Source organism: Leopardus geoffroyi, chromosome B1 (genome assembly GCF_018350155.1).
Source record: "Leopardus geoffroyi isolate Oge1 chromosome B1, O.geoffroyi_Oge1_pat1.0, whole genome shotgun sequence".
Lineage (NCBI taxonomy): Eukaryota > Metazoa > Chordata > Mammalia > Carnivora > Felidae > Leopardus > Leopardus geoffroyi.
Genome location: NC_059327.1, coordinates 171,840,000 through 171,866,315, shown reverse-complemented (window position 1 = coordinate 171,866,315; position 26,316 = coordinate 171,840,000). Strand labels below are relative to the sequence as shown.

The 26,316-nt window shown below is 43.2% G+C and overlaps 1 long non-coding RNA gene across 1 annotated transcript; it reads left to right on the top strand.

Moving 5' to 3' along the window:
* Window positions 1-25,976, top strand: LOC123596490. The gene is made up of 3 exons (XR_006711683.1): window positions 1-813; window positions 1,224-1,517; window positions 25,846-25,976. It is a non-coding gene; the product is annotated as an uncharacterized LOC123596490 (long non-coding RNA).
* Window positions 25,977-26,316: the final 340 nt, after the last annotated feature.

Here is a 26,316-nt window from a genome sequence, read left to right as displayed (position 1 = left end):
AGGTGCCCTCCCTTCTTTCTTTCCTTCTTCTTGCCACAGCTGGAATGTGGATGTGATGGTGGGAGCCAGAGCAGCCATCTGACACCACAAGATGGAAGCCATATATATTGAGAACAGCAAAGCAAAAAGATAGGAGGAAACCGGGGGTCCAACACCAAAGCACACGTACCAACTCTGAAAAGCTTATGCTCAGACTGTTAACACCAGAAAAATAAAATTCCACTTTCGTGTCCCTTTTACACAGCAGCCTTAACTGTATCTTAACTAATACCTACCCATTTGCAATTGGGTCTGGCCTCGGACTTAATTGGAACTGAGGTGTAAAGGAAAAGAAAATTAGTGATTTTGCAATTTTTTCCTCCTAAAAGGAACCTTTGTGAGCAGCATCAAAACAAATCGCACTGAGAGCTGAGATGAGGCATAATCCTCGCTAGGGTAAAAGCAGTACGGAAAACCCTGTCTTAACAGGCTCTGTTTGCAGGTGGTTCCATTTTCCGGTCGTGAACTGGTTTGTGCAAATGGCTCCTTCGGGGCCACTGTTTCCCCCACAGCTACATGTCGCGGGTTCACAGGCTACTGTGCCACATTCTCACTTCTTTTTCATCTCCACGTTGTCTTTGAAGGCCACACTTGAGCAGGCAGCCCTCCCACCTTTTCTGGGCAGTGCCCTGTGAGCAGAAGAGAAGTAGAAACTTCTCGTTTGGTACTGTTCTGGCTCCCAAGGGGCCATCAGAGGTTTCCCAGGGCTAAGTGTGAAACCATTGAGGATTTTCACAGTTGCAAACTGAGCAGAGCCTGCTGCACTATGTGAAGGTAAAGGGCCAGTTATGGAAATTGATCTATGACCAAAAAAAGATGTCACTACCTCCCCAGAGGCAGGCGCCAAAAATGAATGTTACTGTGTTCCCTAGAATGATGAATGAAAACATTGAATGAAACCTGAGTAATAATCGTGCTAGACTATTTAGTGTAACCTGTGACAAAGAATCCATTAAACTGGGACTATTTGGGGGAATACAAGAAAAAAACATGCTGTTTAATGTGCCATAATCGTGACGTACATTTTCTTGTTCCACCGTCTCAAAATTCCTCCAAGGTAGTATTATAGCTGCTGGTTTCTTGAAGCAGGTATGTTAAGTAACTGGACAAAGATCACACAGCTAGGAGGTAAAAAGCCAGGATTTTGACATTCTGGTGATCTACGTTCATTCCATATCATGCAGCCTCATGGATGCTCGAAGACTGGCCTAATCAGAAGGAGGAGGCAAGTGAGATCACAGACAAAACTGCCAGGGATGGAAGTATCTGGGTGAGGAAGATGCAGAAAATGGATGCAGGAAAGCAAGAAAAGAAAGTGGAAGAGAGAGATGTTGAGAAGACTATATATCTGCATCGGATCATCCTAAGGCCCCACAGCTTACAGAAGAAATCAAGATGAGCACAACTCCCTGGTCCCTGAGGGAGAAGGGGTCGTGGAAGAGGCAGATGTGTATCGGGAGGGCTGAGCTGGCAGCAAGGTGAGATAAGTCTGAAAAATAAAATTTTTTTTTTTAAATTTTTTTTTCAACGTTTTTATTTATTTTTGGGACAGAGAGAGACAGAGCATGAACGGGGGAGGGGCAGAGAGAGAGGGAGACACAGAATCGGAAACAGGCTCCAGGCTCTGAGCCATCAGCCCAGAGCCCGACGCGGGGCTCGAACTCCCGGACCGCGAGATCGTGACCTGGCTGAAGTCGGACGCGTGACCTGGCTGAAGTCGGACGCTTAACCGACTGCGCCACCCAGGCGCCCCTGAAAAATAAATTGTACTACGCTTTTTACCTTGCTGATTGGTTGGTATGCTATGGAGTGGAGAAGAAATTATAACTTAATAGGTAGCCAGACTGGAGTTAATGTTTCTGCTTATTTGTATATGTGTGCTTTTCCCCTTCCTGGCAGATTCTTTTGTTCTGCCACATGTCCCCAGGTGATTCTTTAGATAGTTGGCCTCTATGTCCATTCATACCGCAAGATCAAAAGGGAAGATGATTCCCAAAGCACTGTTCTGGGACACTGAATGTCACCAAACCTCACACAAAATTATGCCAACTTTTCTTTTCTTTCTATTATCACTTAACTTCTGCCTCCTCAGAGAGGCAGTTCATCTTTATTTTCATGTAGGGGTAAAATATTTTCTAACAGCATCAATGAAACCACATTCAAAGTCGATGACGACCCACTTTTCATTTTTTAATTTTTTTTTTTATTATTTTCCTTCCGGCTTTTTAGACAGAAGACAAATGTGAGTTCTGTTTGGCACAAAGTGACTATTAACAAATCTTTTTATGTATTTCTTTCTCCTTCAGCCATTGACAAGTGCCTGACAGCTCCAAACTCCCTCAACATCGAACCAATTAGACAGATGAAACCCTCAGAAACAGGGAGGTTGTTTGAGATGTAGACGGTTACATATTTGTGGTGGGGGCGGGGGGCAGGCTAGGGTCTCGATATCTACAGTTAGGCTGTGATAAGAATGATGTTCTCTCCCCTTGGTCAGCCAAGCTTTTTCTACAGAATGAGTGTCCTCTCCAGAGGGGAAGGAAGACAAAAAGATGCAGTGAGGTACGAGTGAAAAACAGTTCTCCCTGGCTGTGGCCATGGCCTGGTTTGGAGAAAGTGAAACTAATTTGGGCAAAGTCATGTCCTGTTTGTCCTGTCCGTTCTGTCTGTGAGGCCCTGGGGCAGAGGCAAAAGGTCACGCATATTGGACTAGAATATTAAGGAAAGAGGAAACAAGGTCTCAAGTGAGACTGTGGGGTCCGAGATATTTCCAAATTTAACAATTTTTTTTTCTGCTTTAGGAATTGTTCTTTCAACTCACCTTTTCTTTCTTCCTTCCTTCCTTTCTCCCTTTCTTTCTTTCGTTCTTTCTTTCTTTCTGTGAAGTTTCCGAGAAGAAAAGGCAATATTTGCTCTAAGTGCTACAATTTACTTCAAGCTAACTGGGTTCTGAACATGAAAGCCCTTTTTACTTTCACAGCAATTTAAAATACTAACAGTGATAATGGAGTGTTTTCATACTAACTGGTAGGGTCCCCACTTAAAGCTACATAACCCTTTGAGACCCGAATTTCTCCTATCTTATCAGAGACAATTGGGGCCTTGCCCAAGGTCACACAGCTGGTAAGTGGCAGAGTCTAGGGATTTGTCTTCCGCCACACCTGTCACCACAATTCTCAGGTGTGAGTAGCCACTTTAGATAATTCTCAGGTACAAGCCGCTTTGGGCTCAATGTGACAAGGACACGCTCCGCAGCCTCCCACAGGGGTGTTGTGAGACCCTTCCACAGACTTGAGTTCTTCTTCCCTACCAGTGCGTCCAGAGCTACAAACAGCTGAATTTCTTTATCATCATTTTAGAAATGATAAAAAAAAAAATTCCGAAAGACATTTTATTCCTCATGAAGAATTGGCAGTCTTTATTTATGAGGGATGCGTTCTGGAATGTTCTGCCTTGGTGAGTGAGAAGGAGACTTTCGTAGAACTGAAAGCAAAGAAGAAATGGGGATAAGTGAAGGAGAGCTGAAAGGAGGATTTCAAGTGAGATTGGGACTCTTCACTCTTATTCCTCCTCTTCTTCAGCTTAGGAGGTCTCTGCCTCCCTGCTCCTGGGATAAAACAAGGGTTATAGCCTTTTAAGTCAAACAGAACTTGGCTCAAATCCTAGCTCTGGTGAGAACTCTTGACGAAGCTATTTAATCTCACAGAGCCTCATGTCTTCATCTGTAAAATGGTGATAATATTATCACCCTCTTTGTTGGGTAAATGGGGGGGGGGATTGACAAAATTATGCAGTGTTTCTCCAAGCATACCACTGGTGGTAACAAGAGGGTTTTCTGGTGATACGGTCGTATTTTAATGTAATATTTATGACACAACAAACCCATTATTTCACAGGTCTTATTGCTTAGTGCAAGGCTAAGAAAAAAAAAAAAAACAAACCAATGTAAAGCCTATTTTAATAAAATGTTGAATGTGCAATGTAGAGCTGGCAAAAAGGGGCAGAGGGAGGGAACGATTGTCAGGGAGCCCTGAACTGATGCTTATGAAAGCTGCTGGCTCAGCCTCCTCTGCTCAGGGACGCGACTCCTTTCCCACTCCTCATGGTAAGGGGCGGGGTGGGGGGGCGGGGGGCGCAATTCTGGACAAAGAAGCAGAGAGACCCAGGGTGGATGGGCCAGCTGCGTTCCCTTGGGGACCTGGAGCGAGCTGCGCTGTGTGGAGCCCCTGGAATTTCACCACCCGCTGCTGCCCTCTGGTGGTCATGTGCTGTCGCAGCATCCCAAGGAAGTTAAAGTTAGACCCACAGCGATTTAGCACCCAGCACCTGTGCACCTCCCTTTCTGACACCCTTTTCACCTCTTCGCTGTCCTGCACACCCACCCCATCAGTCCCACATGGCCTACCCTCCCCAAAGAGTCACTTCCTCCTTAAGCCTAGACACCACAACACCTGTTCCCCAAACTCCTTACAAATCAGTAGGGGATGTTCTGATTCTCAGATGTGAACAGTTGAACTTGGCTTTCCCAGGGAACTCTTGTTTTAAAGGAGAAACTGGTTTAAAAACCAAATGAAGTCAAATCAGCAGAAAGCGGCTATATTTTATGATGGGACCTTTCCTTGGCTCCCACCTTTCTCTGGGAAATAGATGCTTCTCTCTAAGTAGGCACGAGGTCCAAAAGACAAAATCCTTATATTTCTTTCCAGAAAATTCTGCAAGAAACTTTCAAAATAGTTTTACAGCTGGCATTATAGCTACATTATTTTTCTTGAGTCTGAAACCCCCAAATAGTAGTAGTTTTAAAAAGATTAAAAAATATTTATCTCTCATATAAACAGAGGCAACCTAGGGCTGGTATGGTGGTGCCCTGATCACCGGGTTCCTTCTTTCTTGTTGTTCCATCTTATTCAACACATGGCTTCTACCTTCTGGCCCAAGATGACTGCTCCAGCTCCAGACCTTGGATCAGCATTCCAGTCATTGGTCTGAGGAAAGTGTACATTTTCATCCTTTAAAGCACTCACCACTTTCCTTTACATCCCGCTGACCAGGACTCAGACATGAGTACATTGTAAGGCACACTAGGAAGTGTAACTTTTTTTTTTCCTGAGCAGCCTTGTGCCCTGCTAACTTTGGCATTGTATTACTGAAGAATGGGAGAATGGATTCTGGACAAAATTAGAATCTCCTCCACAAGAATATTGCTGGGGTTGTGAGAAATAGACTCAAGTAGGATTGGATCCAACAACTCAAGTCAGCCTCATCTGTATTTCTTCTGCCATTGTGAAGTGCCACTGGAGTAAGGGTTAGTACTTTAGACCTGCAGCCCAGGATATTGATGTTCTAGTTTTGGCTCCACTGCAGGCCAATGTCATGGCCTTGAGAGAGAAGTCTAATGTTCCAGGCCTCAGTTTCTCTGAAATAGGTTAGTTAATTTGATCTCCAGGGTCTCTTCCTGCTCTAACATTATGACTTCTTATAGCCCTACCTTGGCATCTATAATCAAGCAGTTAAATAGAAAATGAAGGGGCGCCTGGGTGGCGCAGTCGGTTAAGCGTCCGACTTCAGCCAGGTCACGATCTCGCGGTCCGTGAGTTCGAGCCCCGCGTCGGGCTCTGGGCTGATGGCTCAGAGCCTGGAGCCTGTTTCCGATTCTGTGTCTCCCTCTCTCTCTGCTCCTCCCCCGTTCATGCTCTGTCTCTCTCTGTCCCAAAAATAAATAAACGTTGAAAAAAAAAATACATTAAAAAAGAAAATGAACATACCGTTTTTCCTACTAAATGCTATGGATAAGCAAGAATAGATAACCAATTGCTAGCCCTAACTGTCCTTTTAACCTTGTCATCCTTCAGCAGGGCTCCTTCATGCAGGAATTGGTTGGAAATGCAGTTGTGGACCAGGAGATGCACTTTATTTTCCCATGGCACTTTGGAAGCAGAAGGGCTAAAGCAACAGACAAGGAAGCTTGTGGTTGTAAAGTCTCTGTTTATATCCGGTGGTAGTGGCTGCAATTGCTTGTCTCAAACTGCTGGGATAGGAAACATCTGTAGCCAATTGATAAAGAGGGTATCTGCTGTGCGCACTCTAATCTTGAGGAAATGGGGATCCCAAAGTCACCTGGATTAGCCACAGACCAGAAAGGAGCCCTTTTAGAGTTCCTTTCAGTTGCCGAGGCACACGATGTTTGAAAACCCCCTCCTACTCCGTCCCAGAGGTAGAAAAGCATAAGTCACCATTGCTCGACTTCCTTAGAAATAGACAATGAACGCTAGCATCTGGGCCTTAATAAGTGGCTAATCTGTAAACAAAAACACTGCCTTGTCTGCTTCTTGGAGCCACATAGTGAACAGTTTGCCGGTTAATCACCAGAGCTATGAGATATTACCCGTCTAGCTCTATGTGACAGAGTGGATGAGCTGCGTGGTGGCAGGAAGAGGACACAATTGGACATCCAACCAGGGAATGAGGCAGTGGTCCACATGCCTATGAGGCCCCCAGCCCAGGGTGAGCATTGCTCCTGACTTGAGAAAGGCTCCCAGAGACTGGCAGAGGCAGGGAATGAGAACGGGCACTCCCAGGTGTAGCATCTGGGGTAACATCTTTTTTTGCCAGGACGACTCCTTGGGGTCAGGAAGACCATGCCTGGAATCAAAGAAGAAGGGATCTAGAAAGTTCTAGAACCAGGCAGGGTAGCTCTGAAATTCCAGTACAAAGAATCTGGCTTCAGCTAAATGACAGCGATTTCTTTCCTGGAGCTGGCCAACATTTGACCTCTGTCTACCTGACTGGTGGCTTAGATCCTTTATGTCACTCCCCCTGTGGTGTGAGTCCTCCAAACACCTCTTTCTTGATGCTACATAACTGATATTGATAACTGATATTTATTGAGTTCTCACTTGGTAGTTACTGGCCTAGGTACTAGGTAGTGTCCTAACATGTATTTTCTTATTTAATCTCACAACTACTATTATACCCACTTTATAGGTAAGCTGACTGAAGCACAGAGAGTTTAAGTAACTTTCTCAAGGCCACGCAGCCAATTCCCAGCATAGCCAAGACTCTAGCCCAATGCCATCTGGCTCTGGAGTCCATGCTTCTAACCATGCTGCTTCTCTATTCAACAAATATTTATTAAGCACCTACTATGTACAGGTACTGTGCTTGCTGCTACATATAATCCTGGGGTGGACACCTAGTTTTCCTGCCAAGACACCAGCGGAGTAGATCCAGAGTCTTGGTTAGAGACATTTTTATTTTGGACAGAGTGGAGGGCACAGGGTAGGTCTGCATCAGTGCTGGTTGTTTATGCTGTGATCTGTTCTGATGGGCGTCCATGCCCTACTACTTGTAATTACTTTGAATATCTCCCTTGCCCACACAAAGTTAAAAAAAAAAAATGAGCTTGAATGCTCGAGTTGGTCATGAGAGCACAGCTCCTGCAGTCCTCACTATTCCCTATTACCTTCTTATTTGCCTCTTCACTCATTTTGGCTACTATCTTCCATCTGAGTTCATAACTCCTACCCCATCCCTTTTGCATCCCAAGTCAGGCCCTGCATTGGCTCCCTAGTTCCCTGAAGGCTAGGTGGAAAGACTCCGAGTGGGCCTGGGGAAGACATTTAGAGCTGGGGGATGTGAGATCAGATGGGCAGGGAGTCAGTCCTGATTGTGTTGAAGTGATATTTAACGTTGTGAAATGCTATCAATACGTCATGGGGTACAGTGCCTATTGGTGAGTTTGTCCGCTCCTTGGTATAACAAGGAAAACAAGAAGTCAGAGGGCAGGGGAGACACAAGGGCAAAACACCAAGTGTATGAACAAGGAATAGTCATTGAGGGAATGAGATGCTGCCTGTCTGCCCAGAGCCCTTCGATCGGCCTGGGGGTCCTTTACCTCCTTCTAGTCTAGCTCACTTGCTACTTCCTTTGAAACTCCCAGAAAGCTTACATCTTCCTTCTTAGAGCACATCTATTTACTATATTTTATTTTAACAACAGCCAACACCTACTGAGAGCTTCCTGTGCACCAAACACTGGTTTGAGTACTTTACTACTGACTCACTCAGTTATTACAGTGGTGCTACAAGCCAGACATATCATAATGGTGCTCAGTGTACCGATGGGGCAGACTGAAGTGCAGCCATGTTAGGTAACTTGCCAAAGTCAGACAGCTGTGAGCGGGAGAAGGGGGTTTCACCGCAGCCACCGGGGCTAGGAGTCTGTGCTCTCAGCCACTGTGCCACACTGCCTCTCTTGGCTTCGTCTGTTTGGACATCAGTCTGTTGGGCTGGCCTGTGTGCTTCTGGAGCTTGGTCTTACTTGAGTCCCCATGTCCAGTGCATAGTACCTGCCCCTCTGGAGGGTTCAGTAATTAAGCCAGCACGTACATAAGCACCATGTTATCTTTAACAGAGACATTTTCCTTCAGAGATTTTCAGGGTGAATCTTTCTTTATATTTTAGGACTATCTTGGGCAGCACGCTGTTTCTTTGAGGGAGGGCTCCAAAACCAGGGCTAGAAATGGGCTCTTCATTTGGAGAGGTTGCACAGCTAGAGCTTAGAGCATAGATTTCCCCCTCTATCTGAAAGTACAGTGTTCCTATGAAACCTTTCATAAGCCAAAATAGCGTAAAGCAAAGAAGCAATTACCACTTATTTATATGGAGAAATTTTGAGTGTTCCCCAGACTCAAAAAATAACCTTTCATAGGCTTTTCTGATGCCTTCGGGACACTTCTTGCTAACAAATACACAGATGTTCGTGACACAGTTCAAAGCTATGGTGGCTTGATGCTGAGATGCTGAGTGTGGTTCCTGGGGAAGGAGCTCAGACGGGGCCCCCCTCATTGCTGCACTGCCTCTGTAACGGCTTGCTGTCACACAAACACTGAATGCTATTTTTGCTTTTCACCTTTTCTCACAAAAGCAAAACCTCTCTTGGGTTTCTTTCCGTTAGTGAAAACAGGTACTAACGTAGGTCTTTTGCAAAAGCCGAGTGGCATAATGGGAACTTTCAAAAAGTGGATACCTGTATGTGATCTCATTTTAAAAGAGGTGCATAAGGGGTGCCTGGGTGGCTCAGTCTGTTAAGTGTCCGACTTCGGCTCAGGCCATGATCTCATGGTTCATGAGTTTGAGCCCCACGTAGGGCTCTGTGCTGACAGAACCCTCTGCCCCTCCCCCACTCGCACTCTACCCCTCTGTCTCTCTCAAAAATAAGTAAACATTAAAAAAAAAGTGCATAGGGATCATTGTGAGGCAGCTTCCAATGGGTAAATTGGGGATGGTTTGAACGTCAAAATACTTAAAGACAACCATGACTTATAAAGTATTGAAAAATTGCAATCCACTCATCCATGCTAGGAAAGAGATAAGGGGGAAGAAAGGGCTCTTGCTTCCAGTAGAAAGCCGTGTGCTGGCTAATACTGTGCAGGATGTGCTGGAGATTGAAAGTTACCAGTTACAATCCTCCACTAAGAGATTGGCCCAGGCAAGAATCCTCAACGGTTGCTAAATCTAAATGGAAGTTTTGATGAGGAAGAGGATACTTGCGTGGTCTTAAAGTGCCACTCAAAGATTCCTTCTTGCAAGGGAAAAAATAGTAACTGCACCGTGAAGAAGTCAGATCACACCTCGACTGTGTGATTAAAATTTATGCCTCCAGTAAGGGGCAGGTGGACTTTGTCTGCTTCCAGATGTGATGCCCTGAGAAGGACAGAGCATCTCCATAATGTTGGGGTCAGGAATATATAACCTGAGTTTAATGGTGAGGAAACATCAAAAGCCCCAAATGAAAAAATTATTTTAAAAACAGGAGAGGAGGGGCGCCTGGGTGGCTCAGTCGGTTAAGCGTCTGACTTCGGCTCAGGTCATGATCTCGCAGTTCGTGGGTTCAGGCCCCACGTTGGGCTCTGTGCTCACAGCTCAGAGCCTGGAACCTGTTTCGGATTCTGTATCTCCCTCTCTCTCTCTCTGCCCTTCCCCTGCTCACGCTCTGTCTGTGTCTCAAAAATAAATAAACATTAAAAAAATTAAAAAAAATAAAAACAGGAGAGGAAACTAGTAGTCTTCAAAAATATCAGTGTCATAAAAGACAAAGAAAGACTAGGTAAAATATTTCAAGTTAAAGGAGACTAATGAGTCCCAGCAATCAAATACTCTAACTGACCCTGATCTCAGGCCAGATCCTGTTCTAAAGAAAATAAAGTATCATACAGAACATCAGTGAGTCCATTAATAAACTAGGGAGAAAGATAGTAGGTTAGATATAATTACTTTACCAATGTTGTATTTGCTAAGGTTGGTAACTGTACTATGTTATACAAGACAATATACTCAAAATACACACTAAAGTGTTTAGGAGTAAATGGCCTATGATATACCCCCTTTAGATGGGTAGATAGATAGATGGACAGACAGATAATCAGATGAGCAAAATAGGAACTATAGAGGAATATGGGATAAGGGAATAGTATTCTTTGCTTTTCTGTAAGCTTGACATTAAAAAAAGCACATTTGTTTACTTATTTAAACTTTATTTACTTTGAGAAAGAGAGAGAGCAAACAGAGGAGGGGCAGAGAGAGAAAGAGAGAGAGAGAATGCCAAATAGGCTCCATGCTGTCGGTGCAAAGCCCAATACGGGGCTCAAACTCACCAACTGTGAGATCATGACCTGAGCCGAAATCTAGAGTCAGATGCATAATCAACTGAGCCACCCAGGTGCTCCCCAAAAAGAAAAAAGTTTTAAAAGGCAAATACATGCTACTGTGATGCAGAGATTGTGGAGGGGAAAGGGCAGAAGCGGGGCAAATGGTTAGGGTGTCACTGCAATAACTGTAGGTAAGAGAAGACAGTGGGTTAGGCCAGGACAGTAAGTGGAGAAGGGGCAGGAAGTGTCCAGGTTCTGGATATGGCCTGAAGGTAGAGCTAAAGGATTTGCTAATGCATTCATTCCTTGTGGAGCTGAGAGAAGGAAAGGAAACCTGAGGAGAGACTTGAGGATTCTGGCCTGACCAACTCGGGGGAACGGAGTTGTGAATACCTGAGATGTGGAAGATGAGGGAAAAAGCAGGTTTGAAATGGAAGATCTTGAGTCTGGTTTTGGACACGTGCCTGGTTAAGTGGATTTACGGAATATATGATCTAACTTTAGGTAAGCTAAAGCTTATAAAATGGATAACTAGCCTTAAAAGATTCTTCCAAGGTAGCCATGAATCAAAGATAAACTTAATAATGTGAGAACAAAGTGAATTTTCAAAGCAAGTTTGCATTTTTGGTGGGCAGGACTCTCAGTGGGGCCAGCAATGACAACCCTTAAAATCAACTGGGGGGCGGGGGTGGGCTAAATGGGTGATGGGCATTAAGGAGGGCACTTGTTGGGATGAGCACTGGGTGTTATATATGTGACGAATTACTGAGTTCTACTCCTGAGCCAAGACTGCACTGTATGTTGACTAACTTGAGAAAAAAAAGAAAAAAGAAAAGAAGAAAAAAATCTTTAATCATCAAAAAAAAAAAAAAAATCAACTGTTGATTATAAGCTGAACTTAGAATCAGACCCCAGAATAACTGTAATACAAGGTGTTAAGCCAATATTTTTAAATATTTTATTTTTATTTATTTATTTATTTATTTTTTTAATTTTTTTTTCCACGTTTTTATTTATTTTTGGGACAGAGAGAGACAGAGCATGAACGGGGGAGGGGCAGAGAGAGAGGGAGACACAGAATCGAAAACAGGCTCCAGGCTCTGAGCCATCAGCCCAGAGCCTGACTCAGGGCTCGAACTCACGGACCGCGAGATCCTGACCTGGCTGAAGTCGGACGCTTAACCGACTGCGCCACCCAGGCGCCCCTAAATATTTTAAATATAACAAAGCAATCACATTGCTCTTATCAAAAACAATAAAATGCTTTTATTATATATTTTAATATAATTTATTATTAGGTGAATTAATGTCTATTTCATCTTTAATGCAACCCATTAAAATGTCTATTTTTAGTGTATGTTCTATCATGTAAGTAATATATTCATAAGTAGTACATGTATATAACATAAATAAATATACATAAATGGCTGGGGGTACATGCTCAAAAATTCAACATGTGTGGAGATCAGAAAAGTTTGGAGATACAAAAACAATAAAAGCAAAAATAGACAGGTGGGACTACATCAAACTAAAAGCCCCTGCACAGTAAAGGAAACCATTAAATAAATTAAAAGTCAACTACAGAATGGGAGAAAATACTTGCAAGCCACAAATCTGATAAGGGTTAATATCTAAAATGTAAAAGTAACTCAAACAGCAAAAACAAAATAACCCAGTTAAAAAATGGGCCAAGAATCTGAATAGACATTTTTTCCAAGGAAGACATACAAATGGCCCATGGATCCATGAGAAGGTGCTTGCCATCACTAGAAATGCAAATAAAAACCACACAGAGATATCCCTTCATACCTGTTGGGAGAGTTATCATAAAAAAGACAAGAGACAATAGATGTGGGTGAGGATGTGGAGAAAGTGGAACCCTCTTACACTGTTGGTGGGAATGCAAACTGGTGCAGCCACTGGGAAAACATTATGGAGGCTCCTCAAGAAATTAAAAATAGAATTACCATATGATCCAGCAATCCCACTTCTGAGTTTTTATCCAGAGGAAATACACTCATTATCTTGAAGAGATATCAGTATTCCCATGGTCATTGCAGTATGTTGTTCCTATAGTCAAGTTGTGGAAACAACCTAAGTGTCTGTTGATGGATGAGTGAGAAAGAAAATGTGATATATATATATATATATATATATAATAATATTTAGACATACACAATGTAAGGATAATACATATTATATATTAATTGAATGCATTCTATAAAATAATTGAATATTATTCAGTTTTAAGAAATAAAGAAATCCTGCCATTTGTAGATTGACATGGATGAATGTGGAAGGCATTATGCTAAATAAAATAAGCTGGACAGAGAAAGGCAAATACTGTATGGTATCACTTACACAGAGAATCTAAAAAGAAAAAAATAAATTAAGAACGTCGAACTCATAGAAACAGAGGTAGAATGGAGGTTCCTTGGGGCTGGGGGGAGGATTAGTAAAAGGGTACAAACTTTTGGTTTGAAAACAACAACCAAAGAACAAAATTTTAAAAAAGGAAAAATTTGGAGACCTCTATAACCTACAATGCGAATTCCAGGGCTAAAGCTGTTACCTATGCTACCGTCTGTTCCCTCTTCCAGCAAAGGTACAGTGTGGTTGGAGTAGTGTCATATCAGACCCACTGCCCAGTACCCAGCTCAGTAAAAATGTATCGAGGGCAGTAACAAGTTCTGTCCACAGCATGTGAGTGACAGCATGCCATCTAATAGAACAGCGTGCAACTTCTAAAAAGAAGAGACCAATTTGGATTGATGAAGAAAGACGCCCAAGATGTAATAAATGAAAAAAAGCGTGGTAGAACAGTGTGGTGTCAAATAAACAAGCATATATATGTGCCTTTATATTCATAGAAGACTTCTGGTAGCAGTGGGCAGTGGTTACATCTAGGAAGTGGTACTAGTTAGAAGAACCCTCTTTTACTTTGAATTTCAATTTACTTATTTAAAAAATTTTTTTTATTTTAGAAAGAGAGAGAGCACGACCTGGGGAGAGGGGCAGAGGGAGAGAGAGAGAGAGAGAGAGAGAGAGAGAGAATCCCAAGCAGCTTCCATGCTGTCAGCGTGGAGCCCGATGCAGGATTTGATCCCACAATCCTAGGATCATGACATGAGCCAAAATCAAGAGTCGGATGTTTAACCGACTGAGCCACCCAGGCATCCCTCAATTTACTTTTTAATATATTGTTTAAATTTAAAAATATATTGTAAACATGCATTAGTCCAATTTTTAAGAGTTTCTAAAAATTTCAGGCTTTTGAAATTCCTTTTATGATTTTATTATTATGAGGTACATACTGTTTTGTACTAAGATGATCATGACAACACTGATCAAAATGGTGTAAGACTGAAAAAATAAAAGGTGTAAGATTGGCAATAATCTAAATGTCGAGCATTAAGGGAATGGTTAAGTAAATAATGGAAAATTGACTGTAATATGATGTGGTATTTAAAAAAAATCAATATTCTGAGAATTTCAGCCAGATGGGAAATGCTGACAATATACTAAGTGAGAAAAGCAAGATCTATGTAAATTCAGTGTTAATATCAACAATATTAAAAATACATAGAAAAAAAAAGCCTGGAAGAAAATATCCCCAAATGATAACAGTGGCTGCCTCTGACGGTGAGATTATGGGGGATTTTTCTCTTTCTGGACCTGTGTATTTTCATCTTCCTTTCCATTTTTGTGCAACGAGCGTGCATTATTTTGTAATGTGAAAGAAAAAGAAAGTAAAATACTGAGAAAGCCATTACATGCATTCCTGGCATGAGTCAGGAGCTGAATTTTCATGTTTAAATTAGTTTCAGAAACACAGGAGTGGTTTCTAGGCAACCTGCTTGGGAAATCATGCTCCTTTCCTTTGTTGCTGTAGTGTGTGTGAGGGTCTCAGAGAAAATGTAGGAGATGAATCTTTGTGAAAGCAGACTCCTGCTAAGGAAAAACAACTTTTGCCACTCCGTTTCGGTCACGGAGACTTGAGTTATCGTGACCCCAGAGACACATAGGGACCCGAGTTTTGTGCGGTTTTTGTGTCAGGGGGTTGTGTGTGTGTGAGTGGGTATGTGTTTTGGCAAATGAGTGATTGATTTTAATGACGATTGCCATAGGTAGGTACAATAGCTATTCAAGTCTCTGCCTGTGGTGTGAGAAATGGGTAGGGGGTGGGGGGCGGGGCGGGGCCAGGAGGCATAAGAACCCAGACCAATAACCCCAGGTTGATGGCTTTCCTGAGAATTCAGGGCTGTGAATTCAGACAGTGAGTGGCAAGGTTTTACAAGACGGATTGCAGCTCAAGATGTGAAAAGATTGCCTCATCATCATGTGAACCATTTACTATCATTATAGACAATCCTGCTGAGCCAAAGGGCTTTAATCAGGAGGAAACACTGAAAAATGGAATCGGAGCTAAGAAACCCTTGGCCTAGTCTGATGGCTTGTGGAGGATGGGATGAGTTAAGAATGCGTTTTAGCCTCAAGGGAGCCATGTTCTTTACTAAGAGTTAGCAGAAGGGGCAGAAGGTATTGTTTTCAGCTCACAGTGTATGTTTTGTAGACCCTGACTACATTTTTCATCAAGAATGACACGCATTCTGCTTGATAAATGGGGTCTGAGCTTAGCTTCTTGCTCCTAGGCCCCCTAGTGGTTGTCTTTTGCAATTAAATAAATTAAGTGAGTAGGTAAATAAGCATTTGGACAATGATAGCGTTTGTCTAAGGGTTATGCCTTTGACTTTGGCAACTCCCAGACTTTGTCAAAGCACAAGAGGGGTGGTTGCAAATCAGGATCTCCGCCTCAGGGAGGAAAGACCCATTTCCTAATAGAAGGTGGGACAGGAGGGCAGGAATCTTCCAAAGTGGATGGTAATGAGCTTATTCTGTCTCCGCACTTTTTCTTTTTTTTCTGTGTCCACACTTCTGAACCCACATCCTGCATTCCACTTAGTAATAGTCCACTGGGTCTGCTCACCCCTCCTTTAGGGTGACAGACACCTGGAGGGTAAAGGAAGAGGAGGACTAATATTTACTGACCCCCTTCTCGCATGGTAGCTCTTGAGGACAAAACGGCTTCTCTTTTCATGTTTGTTTGCAGGGCTTAGCACATGTGTTTGTGCTAAGTGTTTGCAGTCTTGAATGCTATATGGAGGCCATGAGAAAAGTGAGGTGCAGAGAGGTTAACAAATGTCTGAGATCTCTAGCGAATAAATGGCAAAACAGAAACTCAAACCCCAAGTTCAAAGAATCTACTCTTTTCTTTCTACCAGGATGTCCCCCAATCTCACCCCATGCCCTCTGGCTTGCTGGTCCAACCTGTCAGGTGAGAGCTATGCTGTCTCTGTGTCTTTTGAGCCATCACCCTGGGGGCCAATGGCTTCTCCCTTCTCTGAACTTCTCCTTTGGTAGAGAGTGAGTCACCCCTTTGAGGCATATTCTTCTTGTATTTCTTGTTCAACTCTTGTTTATTTATTTATGATTCAACTTTTCTTAGAAGTTTGTCTTTTTTTCTCCATTAGCACCTTGAGGGAAGGGGCAATGTATTAATTCTTCCATAAACTCTCTGCCCAGCATCTAGTAAATATTTGCAATGAGACTAGATTAAGTAGCAGGGTTCTGGTCAGAACTTGCTCCCCGGGGGCCTTTTGTATTAGGAAAATAGCAAACAATTTTAATTTTTATCTAAAAATATTCCTTTTCATCAAAAATAATTAAGCGATGTTTCCCCCCTGCCAAGGGGCTTGCCACCTAAGGTGAGTTAAATACAGATCTTTCTCTAGGAGCTTAGAATCTTGAGCATATATGTAGCTGGACTGTTACTGCACTGCACTGGGGTCAAAAATGGAATCTAAACTCACTTAGCTCCTTCCATTCTGACTGGAATCTGTTGGCTCCCAGGCCAAACACAGGGCACCCCTTCCAAAGCAGAGTTCTGCTCTGACAAGCCGGAACACTGATGGAGCTGGGAACAAGTAGCTGGCTTCTCTACCAGGTACATTTATATCTGGGTTTCTTCTTCCTCTTAAGGCTGCCCTGCAGGGAGCCAGGCTGGCCCAGGTACAGGCAGAGTAAGGTTAGGACCCAAAGAACTCAGCTGCCACCATGCTTTCCCAGAGGACACCAGGCAGTGTTGTTCCTCAGGGGAGGCTGACCAAGGCTGCCTGGGGAAGCCTGGCGTAGGAAGAGGTGAGCTGGCCGTCAGAAGACCTCTTGACAGACTCTTGTTCTTGCCACAACAATAGTGTATTTCATGAGCATTTATTGGGCCTCTTGTGTATGCCAGGCACTGGGGATAACAAGACAAATAGAGCCTTTGGGAGGTATTCAGTCTGATTGGGGGAACAACCTTGTAAGCAATTAAACAGTAGAACAGGCATTATAATAGAAGCATGTCTGAGAAACCTCAAGAACATGGAGGAGGAAGCACAGAATTCTGCCCGGAGAGGCTAGAAATAAGCTTAATTGATTAGGCAACTCTCAGAATGAGTCTTCAAAGAGAAGCAATTGTTCAGTGGTTGGGCAAGGCAGGATGAGCACACTAGATTGAAGGAATGACATATACGCAGCATGGTGGCAGGAAGGAGTGCTGCAAATCCTTCCTGGCACTAAAGCTATGGGGGGTGGGGGGAAGAGGCGGAGCTGAGAATATGAAGGGCCTCATATGCTGTGTCTTAGGGTGGAGCTCTGCCCTATGGATGACAGGGGAACATGGAAGGATTTCAAATGGGGAGCAGGGAGTGTGTCACGGTCAGATGTCAAAAGGTCTACATAATGACGATGTGAAGGAGGGACTAGAAGAAGAAGAGGCTGAAGTACAGGGACCAGTCCTGAGGTGATTTGCAATAGTCCAGGCCACACTAACTTGTCATGTGTCAGGGAAGATGAGAAGGGTGGTATGTCCTCAGGAGATGGGACCGATGAAGCCTGGTGACAGATGGGATGTGGTGGTTTGTGAAGGGAGTCTAGGCCAACTCGCACTTTGGGCATGGAGAAATGGGAATGGTGGCTCCATGCACCAAAATCAGGAATGCGTGAGAGGGTAGGGGGAGGAGGTCAGGGGGACAGATGAGTTAAATTTTGGCCATGTCTGAAGTGCATGTGGGACACCTGAGCAGAGCTATCTAGTAACTGGTTGGTATGCGGGCATCTGAGCTCAGGGAAGATGCTGGTTTTTGATGAAGGAAGGCTGGATCAGGCTTCTCTCTCTGTAGACATTCAATAAACATTGTTTTGAATAGCTAATTAATGATTACAGGGCACTGGGAAAACAGAATGATGTTGCAATGTAAATGTGGATGCTCTCACAGTAATGGACTGATGGTTGCAGAAAAGCTCAAGCTAAATAACACTAATTTTTTCCTACTATAAATAAACCTTCTTCAGTCAGGGTTTCCAATTACACAGTGAAAAGAAATGCAGCAGTGGAAATGAGGAAGGGGGGCATATGGAAGGCATATCATGCCTGCAAGCGTGAAAATGTTAGCAAGTTCCAGCCCAAACGGATAAGGTAGTAATTTGATCTGGTGGAAAAGAGATGAGAGTCTAATGCCCTCGGTCCAAGTACCGGTTTCTCAACTACCTAGTTAGGTGTCTGTAAAGCTCATCGATGTGCAGTAAATGTTTTCTACCTACCTTTAGAGACATAGTCATGTTTTAAGCTCTTTATGTGTGCTATTACTTCATTCAATCCTCAGAACAAACACGTGGTGGGTCCTTTATTATGTTTCTTTGCAAATAAAAAACTGAACACAGAGGGTTTAGGTGACTTACTCAAGACCACCCAACTGAAAAATGGCAGTTCCAAGATTTGAACCCAGACAGTCTTGGGCCCAGAATCTGTTAAGAGGCAATTAACTGCTGTGCGTTTCTGCCTCTCCATGTAAAAGAGTTAGGAAATTCCACTGTGCTGGGCTTTTGTGCCCAAAATCGGTGCACAGATTTTGTAAAGGGCAAGAAGCAGAATTTATAGTAAGTTCTAAATTATAGGTGCATATTTGTATTATGCTCTCCCATAATTAGTCTTTCAAGGAAGTGGTATTTAAAGATTTGTCCCATATCTTCTTTTTAGGGAAAGCTCTGGGAGTTCCTAAAATTATGTCACTTTGTGTTTGAAGATGACAGCAGACTACCTGAGCAGCAGTATTGTTCAGCATTAGAGATAACGGTTTATGGAATTCAGCACAATAATAGTGGTCATGGGCTCATGAGTAAGAGAGACATTGCTTCCATCCCACATCTGCCACTTGGACATGTTGTTGAAAACTCTCCATGTCTGCTTCCTTGTCTATACATGAGATAACACTAATAACTTAGTGGGGCTATAAGGGTTACAGGGGTACAGAGTTCACAACCCAGGGTAAGAGAGTCACTGAGTGCGCTAAGCATAATACAAATAGGCGTATGAGAATTGGGGGAGGTGCATTCTAGGAAAAAGGAAGAGCGGAAGGCTTGCTTTGGCAGGGAACTTGAGCATGTGATAGACGACAAGAAGGTCAGTGAGACCATCTCATAAACTTATTAAGCAACTAGCATTTTTTTTTACATCTTCAAAGTCAGCATTTCTCTATCATGCACGTATAACTAATAAAGCAAAACTTATGATTTTTAAGGAAATAATTTTCTCCAAACACTTAAGTGTTGATTGCAAGCCTAATTAAGTTCTTCTACCCATTCAACTAAAGTCACAACATGAACACATTGGATTTCCTTAAATGCATCAAATGCCTTAAAAACCTGATAAAACACACACCAGTTTTGCAATGATTACAGAAATTATTATGTAAAATTTATTTTTTTTTTTAATTTTTTTTTCAACGTTTATTTATTTTTGGGACAGAGAGAGACAGAGCATGAACGGGGGAGGGGCAGAGAGAGAGGGAGACACAGAATCGGAAACAGGCTCCAGGCTCTGAGCCATCAGCCTAGAGCCTGACGCGGGGCTCGAACTCACGGACCGCGAGATCATGACCTGGCTGAAGTCGGACGCTTAACCGACTGCGCCACCCAGGCGCCCCTAAAATTTATTTTTAAATTGCTAATATCATGGATTTAAGGTTGCTTGTTCATCATCTCCATTGTTACCCATATCTTAATTCTTATTTTTATTTTATACTTTCCTCAGATTACAATTTTATACCAACTTATGGTTGCAATACCCATATAGATTACCCCCATCCCCCAAAATTACCCCCAAAATTTCAGACTAGTCAAAGTTGTGGATTCTGTGATCAAATGATTGATTCTTAGTGGGGATACCAGACCTAGCAATTCAAACCTGCACAATTAGTCTTTAGGTTGAAGCTTTGAAAAAATAATCAAGTCTCATTTCTGATGTCACAGAAATTTTAAGTTCAAAGGGATTTTGAGTTTAGAAACCAGAAACATATATTCCTTGAAGTTTTCACAATCTCTATTCCCCATCCCACAATTCAGCCATTACTATATATTGATTTGATCTGTCAGTATAACTAGCAACTTAGGTAAACTTTATCAGTACCTCATTATAATTATAGAGTCACCTAGAGCCTTGCTACTCACAGTGTGGTCCAGGTACCAACAGCCTCAGCATCGTGTGGGCTGAAGAATCTCAGGTTCACTTCAGATAAGCTGACTCAGAACCTGCATTTTCACAAGACATCCATCCACCCTGTGATTTGACCGCACTTTAAAGGCAAGAAGCGCCAGTATATGGAATTCATCTCCCTGAGGGTGAGGGGTCAAGCCTGAAGTTGGCACTCCCTTTGCAGCACATTCAATTAATTTGTCATCTTGGAACCCAGTGTCTCTCCTTCTTTTCTCATAGTTTGAGACTGTATTTTTAACTGCCAAGATTTTCTGCTACACTGATCAAGAGTAGAGGGCCTGGGACTGAATCTGAGAAGTCCAGCACTGAAGAAGGGGGTAGATGAGGAGGAGTCGCCCAGAAAGCTAGGGGGGAACCAGGCGGGCTTCACTGTCATGGAAGCCCAGAGCAATGACCTTTCGAGGACATAATATTTGTCAGGTTCTCTTATCACACTGATAAGCATGTAGTGAGCACTCCCTAAATATTAGCCGTTGTTCCTGCTGTGGTTATTAGTAGTCATTTAAAAATGAAGAATTTAACTTAAATTTAAAATTTGAGTAATTTAAAAGTGAGGGGCGCCTGGGTGGCTCAGACGGTTGAGCATCTGACTCTTGATTTGGGCTCAGGTCATGATCTCAGGGTTGCGGCCCGGGCTCCACGCGGGGCTCCACGCTGAGTGTGGAGCCTGCTTAAGATTCTCTCTGTCTCCCTATGCCTCTCTCTACCACTCGTGCTCTCTCTCTCTTTAAAACAGTGATGAAAAAATAAAATAAAAATGAAGAACAGATGCTGTCTTGGGCAAACTGGAAAACCTCAAAAGGAGCATCGTCACAGAGATTTCCCACAAGAGCCATTTTCCCGGGCCTTGGGGGAAGAATCTACAGTCCCTTCCAGGGTGTTGAATGGAGAAGGGTTAATTTTCAGAATGACCTCAGAAAAAAATAAGGTCAGAGGAAATAGTCCATTGGCTTTTGGAGTATTTACATTTCCTTCCGAGGGCAGGATGAGGTGGCACGAGGGAGAGGGTGATAATGTGCGTAGATAAACGTATTTTTAAAGAATGCTACAACTTTTCTACCACTCTGTTTATTGACCTTTGACCATAGCACTCCATGAATTTGCTTTTTTTTTTTTTTAACAGAAGCAAATGGTTTGGATACTGTTTTCAAAATTCCCTGCCCTACAGGAGTGAGAGGTCTAGTCCTGGAAGCCTGGTGAAGAGTTGATTTCTCTGAGACCCTCCTGAAATATTGTTTTGGTCTCGCAGAATTGTGCTGTTAGAAATTGATCCAGCTATGGAATGAGGAAAAAATAATGCAGGGACATCCTAGAAAGTATACTGATTAGGACAAACTGACTCTAATAATCTATTTCCTACCTTGAATATGTTAATAGATTGCATTATCACAAGCATTTAGCTATTAGTCTGCAATCCTGGACAGGTGGATGGGTCTCTGTAGATTTAGTATTTGAAGCTGTTGCATCTCAGACCGTTTTGTGCCATCTCTTCAGAACTGGTTAAAAACCACAGATTTTATTTATGACGTTAACCTGAGCGTCTTGTGCGAGGGCCTGCAGGGAGTTTACAGAGACACCTGGTGGTTGGTAAGGTGAAGTACCCTGGCTTTGTTAGATAATAAAGGATTCGAATTGTATCTAAAATTTGGGTAATTTTTGCGGTTGAGAATCCCATTGTTTTTTTCCAAATATTTTAGTAGGATTGCCATCACATATATTTAAAAATTAGACTTTGAATCATATAGATGATTTTTATAGGCTCCAGCCTCGCTTTCCTTAAAGAAACAATCAACCAAATGAATTGACCAGCACCATCAGCTGGGCTAAATCTAACCAAGGCCAGGACTAGAGTGAGGCAAGAGTGAATTTAAGGAGGCACCATTCAGTAATGAACATATATAGGTTTTTAATGCGATATTTTATTTATTTTTTTTAAAGTTTATTTATTTTTGAGAGAGAGAGAGAGCACGAGAAGGGCAGAGAGAGTGAGAGAATCCCAAGCAGGCTCCACACTGTCACCACAGTGCCCGAGGTGGGGCTCAAACTCATGAACTGTGAGATCATGACCTAAGCCAAAGTCTGACATTTAACCAACTGAGCCACCCAGGAGGCCCTTAATGAAATATTTTGAAAAGTCAAAATTAATGCAAAAAGTCTTTATTAACAAAATGTCAAAATTGTAAACGTAGGATCAGTATTGCTGATTTTCTCTTTTATTTCGGGCTCCAATATGGCCAGAAAGACCCTGAGAAGAGTGAAGGTGTCTGTGGACTTATCCCTGACCTGGCTCATTTATGTCAATGGATGCAGGTCCACCCCTCCCCCAACCCATGGTTTCCCTTGTCCTTCCAGTGGCTCTCCAGGTCTCCTCCAATCCAGATCAAGAGTAAGGAGCCTCAGTCAATGGCAGTGCTTGGTGAGAAGAAGAAATGGAGAATAGAAAATTAAAAAGTGGCCCGGCTAAAAAATGGGGAATTCTGTCTTCCGGTTCTCCTGCTTGACTTATCAGGACTGTCTTTCCTCTACCTTCCTCCCAAACATGCTTGTTAGAAACAGGGAACATTCATTCCACTGAGCTGTGTTTTGTGTTTTGCTAGGTAGCACCAAGGGCAAGTGAGAATGGAGGTAGTGCTCTGGTGAGAAACCCCCTTCTCAGGCCTTTTCTGTTAAAAAAATTTTTTTAACGTTTATTTTTATTTTTGAGAGACAGACAGACCGCAAGCGGGGGAGGGGCAGAGAGAGAGGGAGACACAGAGTTCGCAGCAGGCTCCAGGTTCTGAGCTGTCAGCACAGAGCCCCACGCCGGGCTCGAACCCACGAACGGTGACATCATGACCTGAGCCAAAGTTGGTCGCTTAACAACTGAGCCACCCAGGCGCCCCTAGATCTCTTCTGTTTTAATATGTCCCTTTAGTTCCCCTGGACCAGGACCGGGGGGCGTGGGGGGGGGGGGTAAGCAAGGATCTGGGCCCAGGGTGACCTGCTGCTTCTCAGGGGGTGCGCACTTGTGTGAGATGTTGGTAGCCAGAAGCTCTCAAAGTAGCCTGGGAGGGTGTGAGTTTACTGCATGGTGCCGTCTCTGCACTTCCGCTTCCCCTTCATGAGGCCCGGCAACGGCAGAAGCAGCTCGCTGTAGTTAACAGAAGTGACCCCTCCTGCCTCCTCCCTGCTCATCTCTCACCTAACCCTTGCACCGTCATCAGAGAGATGGTCACTGGAAATCGCAGGAAAATATGGTGTAATTGTAACCACGTGAGCTGCTAAGAAAGGGGAAGTAAAGCCAGTGAGGTGAGAACACACTGAGGCAGGAAGGGATCAGAAACTCAAGAACAAAGGGAAATTTCAGAAAGTCCCAAGAAGCAAGTGGCTTAACAAGGAGTCCAAAAGGGTCTTATAGATAGGGTCTCCTCACCACATGGTGAAGAAATCCCAGAAATAAGAGGAAGCCCAGGGACGCTCATCTTAAACAACTGTGTAAAGTTTTATGGCTTTCAAATATATTCCCTTAGGGGGTTTCAGGGAGAACAGTGCACCTTCTGACAATGCACTGACACCAGAGCCTGCCATGATCTCCGGATCATTCACCCGGACACATCGGATACCCTGTCTCGTGTATCAGCTGTTCTCCTGACCCAGAAAATTGCATATCCCTTATCACCTGCTCATGTCTCTTCATGAACTTGGCTCTTCTGTTGGCAACATAATGGGTCTCTTTTTACAGTGGAGGTTTTGCTGACTACCAGAGCCCCTGTGGTTCAGCAGGGGAGTGGCATTAATTTTTTTTTTTTTTTTTTGAGTGGCATTAATTTTTATTGAGAGCCTGCTCTATGCCAAATATGTGCTTGGAGCTTTATCTGTTTTCTCTTTAATCCTCAAAATGCCCTTTTAGGTAAATATTATAATTATCATTTTTAACAAATGAGAAAATTGAGACTCAAGGAAATTATGTGAGTTGCTCAAGCTCATTCAGGTAACTAGTAAGGGGTGGGGCCAGGACTTGAACCTGGGCCACAGGACTCCTCCTACATCTTTATGGGTTTTTGTTGTTGTTAGATTAAGTCAGCAGAGACAGGGGAGAGATGCCTTCACTCCCTCCTCTTGCATCCATGGCAGATTCTGCTAACTGACCTTGGCGTATGTTTTCCTGAGCTGGGACAATGTATAAGGCACAGGATATATTTAGAGAAGTAGAAGTTATGATCTATGTTCTCAAGGACTTTTGCCTTGACCTAGGTTAAAATATTACATAATACCAGAATAGTAATGTAAGGCTGCAAATAACACCCTAGCCATAAGTGCTAAAAAGAGTCTGGTAAGCTTATGAATCATAGGATCCACCATCCTTTGTCTGAGAGCTGGCCGTCTCCCAACTTTTTAATTCCCTGGATTTCTTTTCTCATTTTAGATATTACTCATTTATTCAATCAATCAATATCTCCTCTGAACCTGAGAGTAGAGCACGGAACAAGGCCATATCCCCACTCTCATGGAACTTAGTTTCTAGTAAGGAGACAGACAATAAACAAGCAAGCGCACACATGCATGCACGTACCTCAGCTGGTCATAAGTGCCATAAGAAAAGTAAAGCAGGAAAGATATATAGAGAGGGTTGGAGTGCTACTTTGGGGAGGGTCCTCAGGGAAGGGCTTTCTGATAAGGTGGCGTTTGAGCTGAACCAAGAAGGAAGAGGGAGGGGGAGTTGGGAGGATAGGTCCAAGGATGCCCCAGGCAGAGGGAACCACCCAGAGCAGGGGTGGTGTGTTTATGGAAAAGCAAAGGAGACCAGTGTGGCTGTGGCGGAGGAAGCAAGGGGAACAGTGTTAGAGATTGAAAATCAGAGGTCTTGCAGTCACTAGCAAGGATTTTGGCTTTTACTATGGGTATATATACACCACATCTTCTTTATCCATTCATCAGCTGATGGATATTTTGGGCTCTTTCTATAATTTGGCTCTTGTTGATAATGCTGCTATAAACATTGGGATGCATGTGTCCCTTTGAATCAGCATTTTTGTATCCTTTGGATAAATACCTAGTAGTGCAAGTGTTGGGTCATAGGGTAGTTCTATCTTTAACTTTCTGAGGAAACTCCGTATTGTTTTCCAGAGTGGATGCTCCAGTTTGCATTCCCCCCAATGGTTCAAGAGGGTTCCCCTTTCTCTGCATCCTCACCAATATCTGTTGTCTCCTGATTTTAGCCATTCTGACAGGTGTGAGGTGGTATCTCATTATGGTTTTGATTTGTATTTCTCTGATGATGAGTGATGCTGAGCATTTTTTCATGTGTCTGTTAGCTATTTGTATGTCTTCTTTGGAGAAGTGTCTGTTCATGGCTTCTGCCCATTTCTGAAACCGGATTATTTATTTTTAGGGTGTTGGAGTTTGATAAGTTCTTCATAATTTTTGGATACTAGCCCTTTATCTGATATTTCACTTGCAAATATCTTCTCCTATTCCATAGGTTGCCTTTTAGTTTTGTTGAGTGTTTCCTTTGCAGTGCAGAAGCTTTTTATGTTGATGAGGTATCAATAGTTCATTTTGCTTTTGTTTCCCTTGCCTCCAGAGATGTGTCTGGTGTCTTTCTAAGAAGAAGAGAGTAGGACACAAATACACTCAGAGGAAAGGCCATGTGAGGACACAGGGAGAAGGTGGTCATCTACAAGCCAAAGAGAGAGGCCTCAGAAGAAGCCAACCCTGTCGGCACCCTGATCTTGGACTTCCAGCCTCTAGAACTGTGAGAAAATAAATTTCTGTTGTTTCAACCACCCAATCTGTGGTATTTTGTTATGGCAGCCCTAGCATACTAATATGTGGGAGACAGGAGTCAGAGATGATGCCCTGGGGTGGAGTCTCTTTTCCGTTGTGGTTACGAAAGTTTGGGAGTTGGGTATTTTCTTCATAATGCTCAGAAGCACCAAGAGAAGTTGTCCTGCTTGCTTTTGCTATGAAGAGTTTCCAGTCTACTATGCACCTCTAGCAGTGCCAGAAGGCCGTGGGGAAGGAGGAAGACACAGACATGTGCAGTTACACAGGG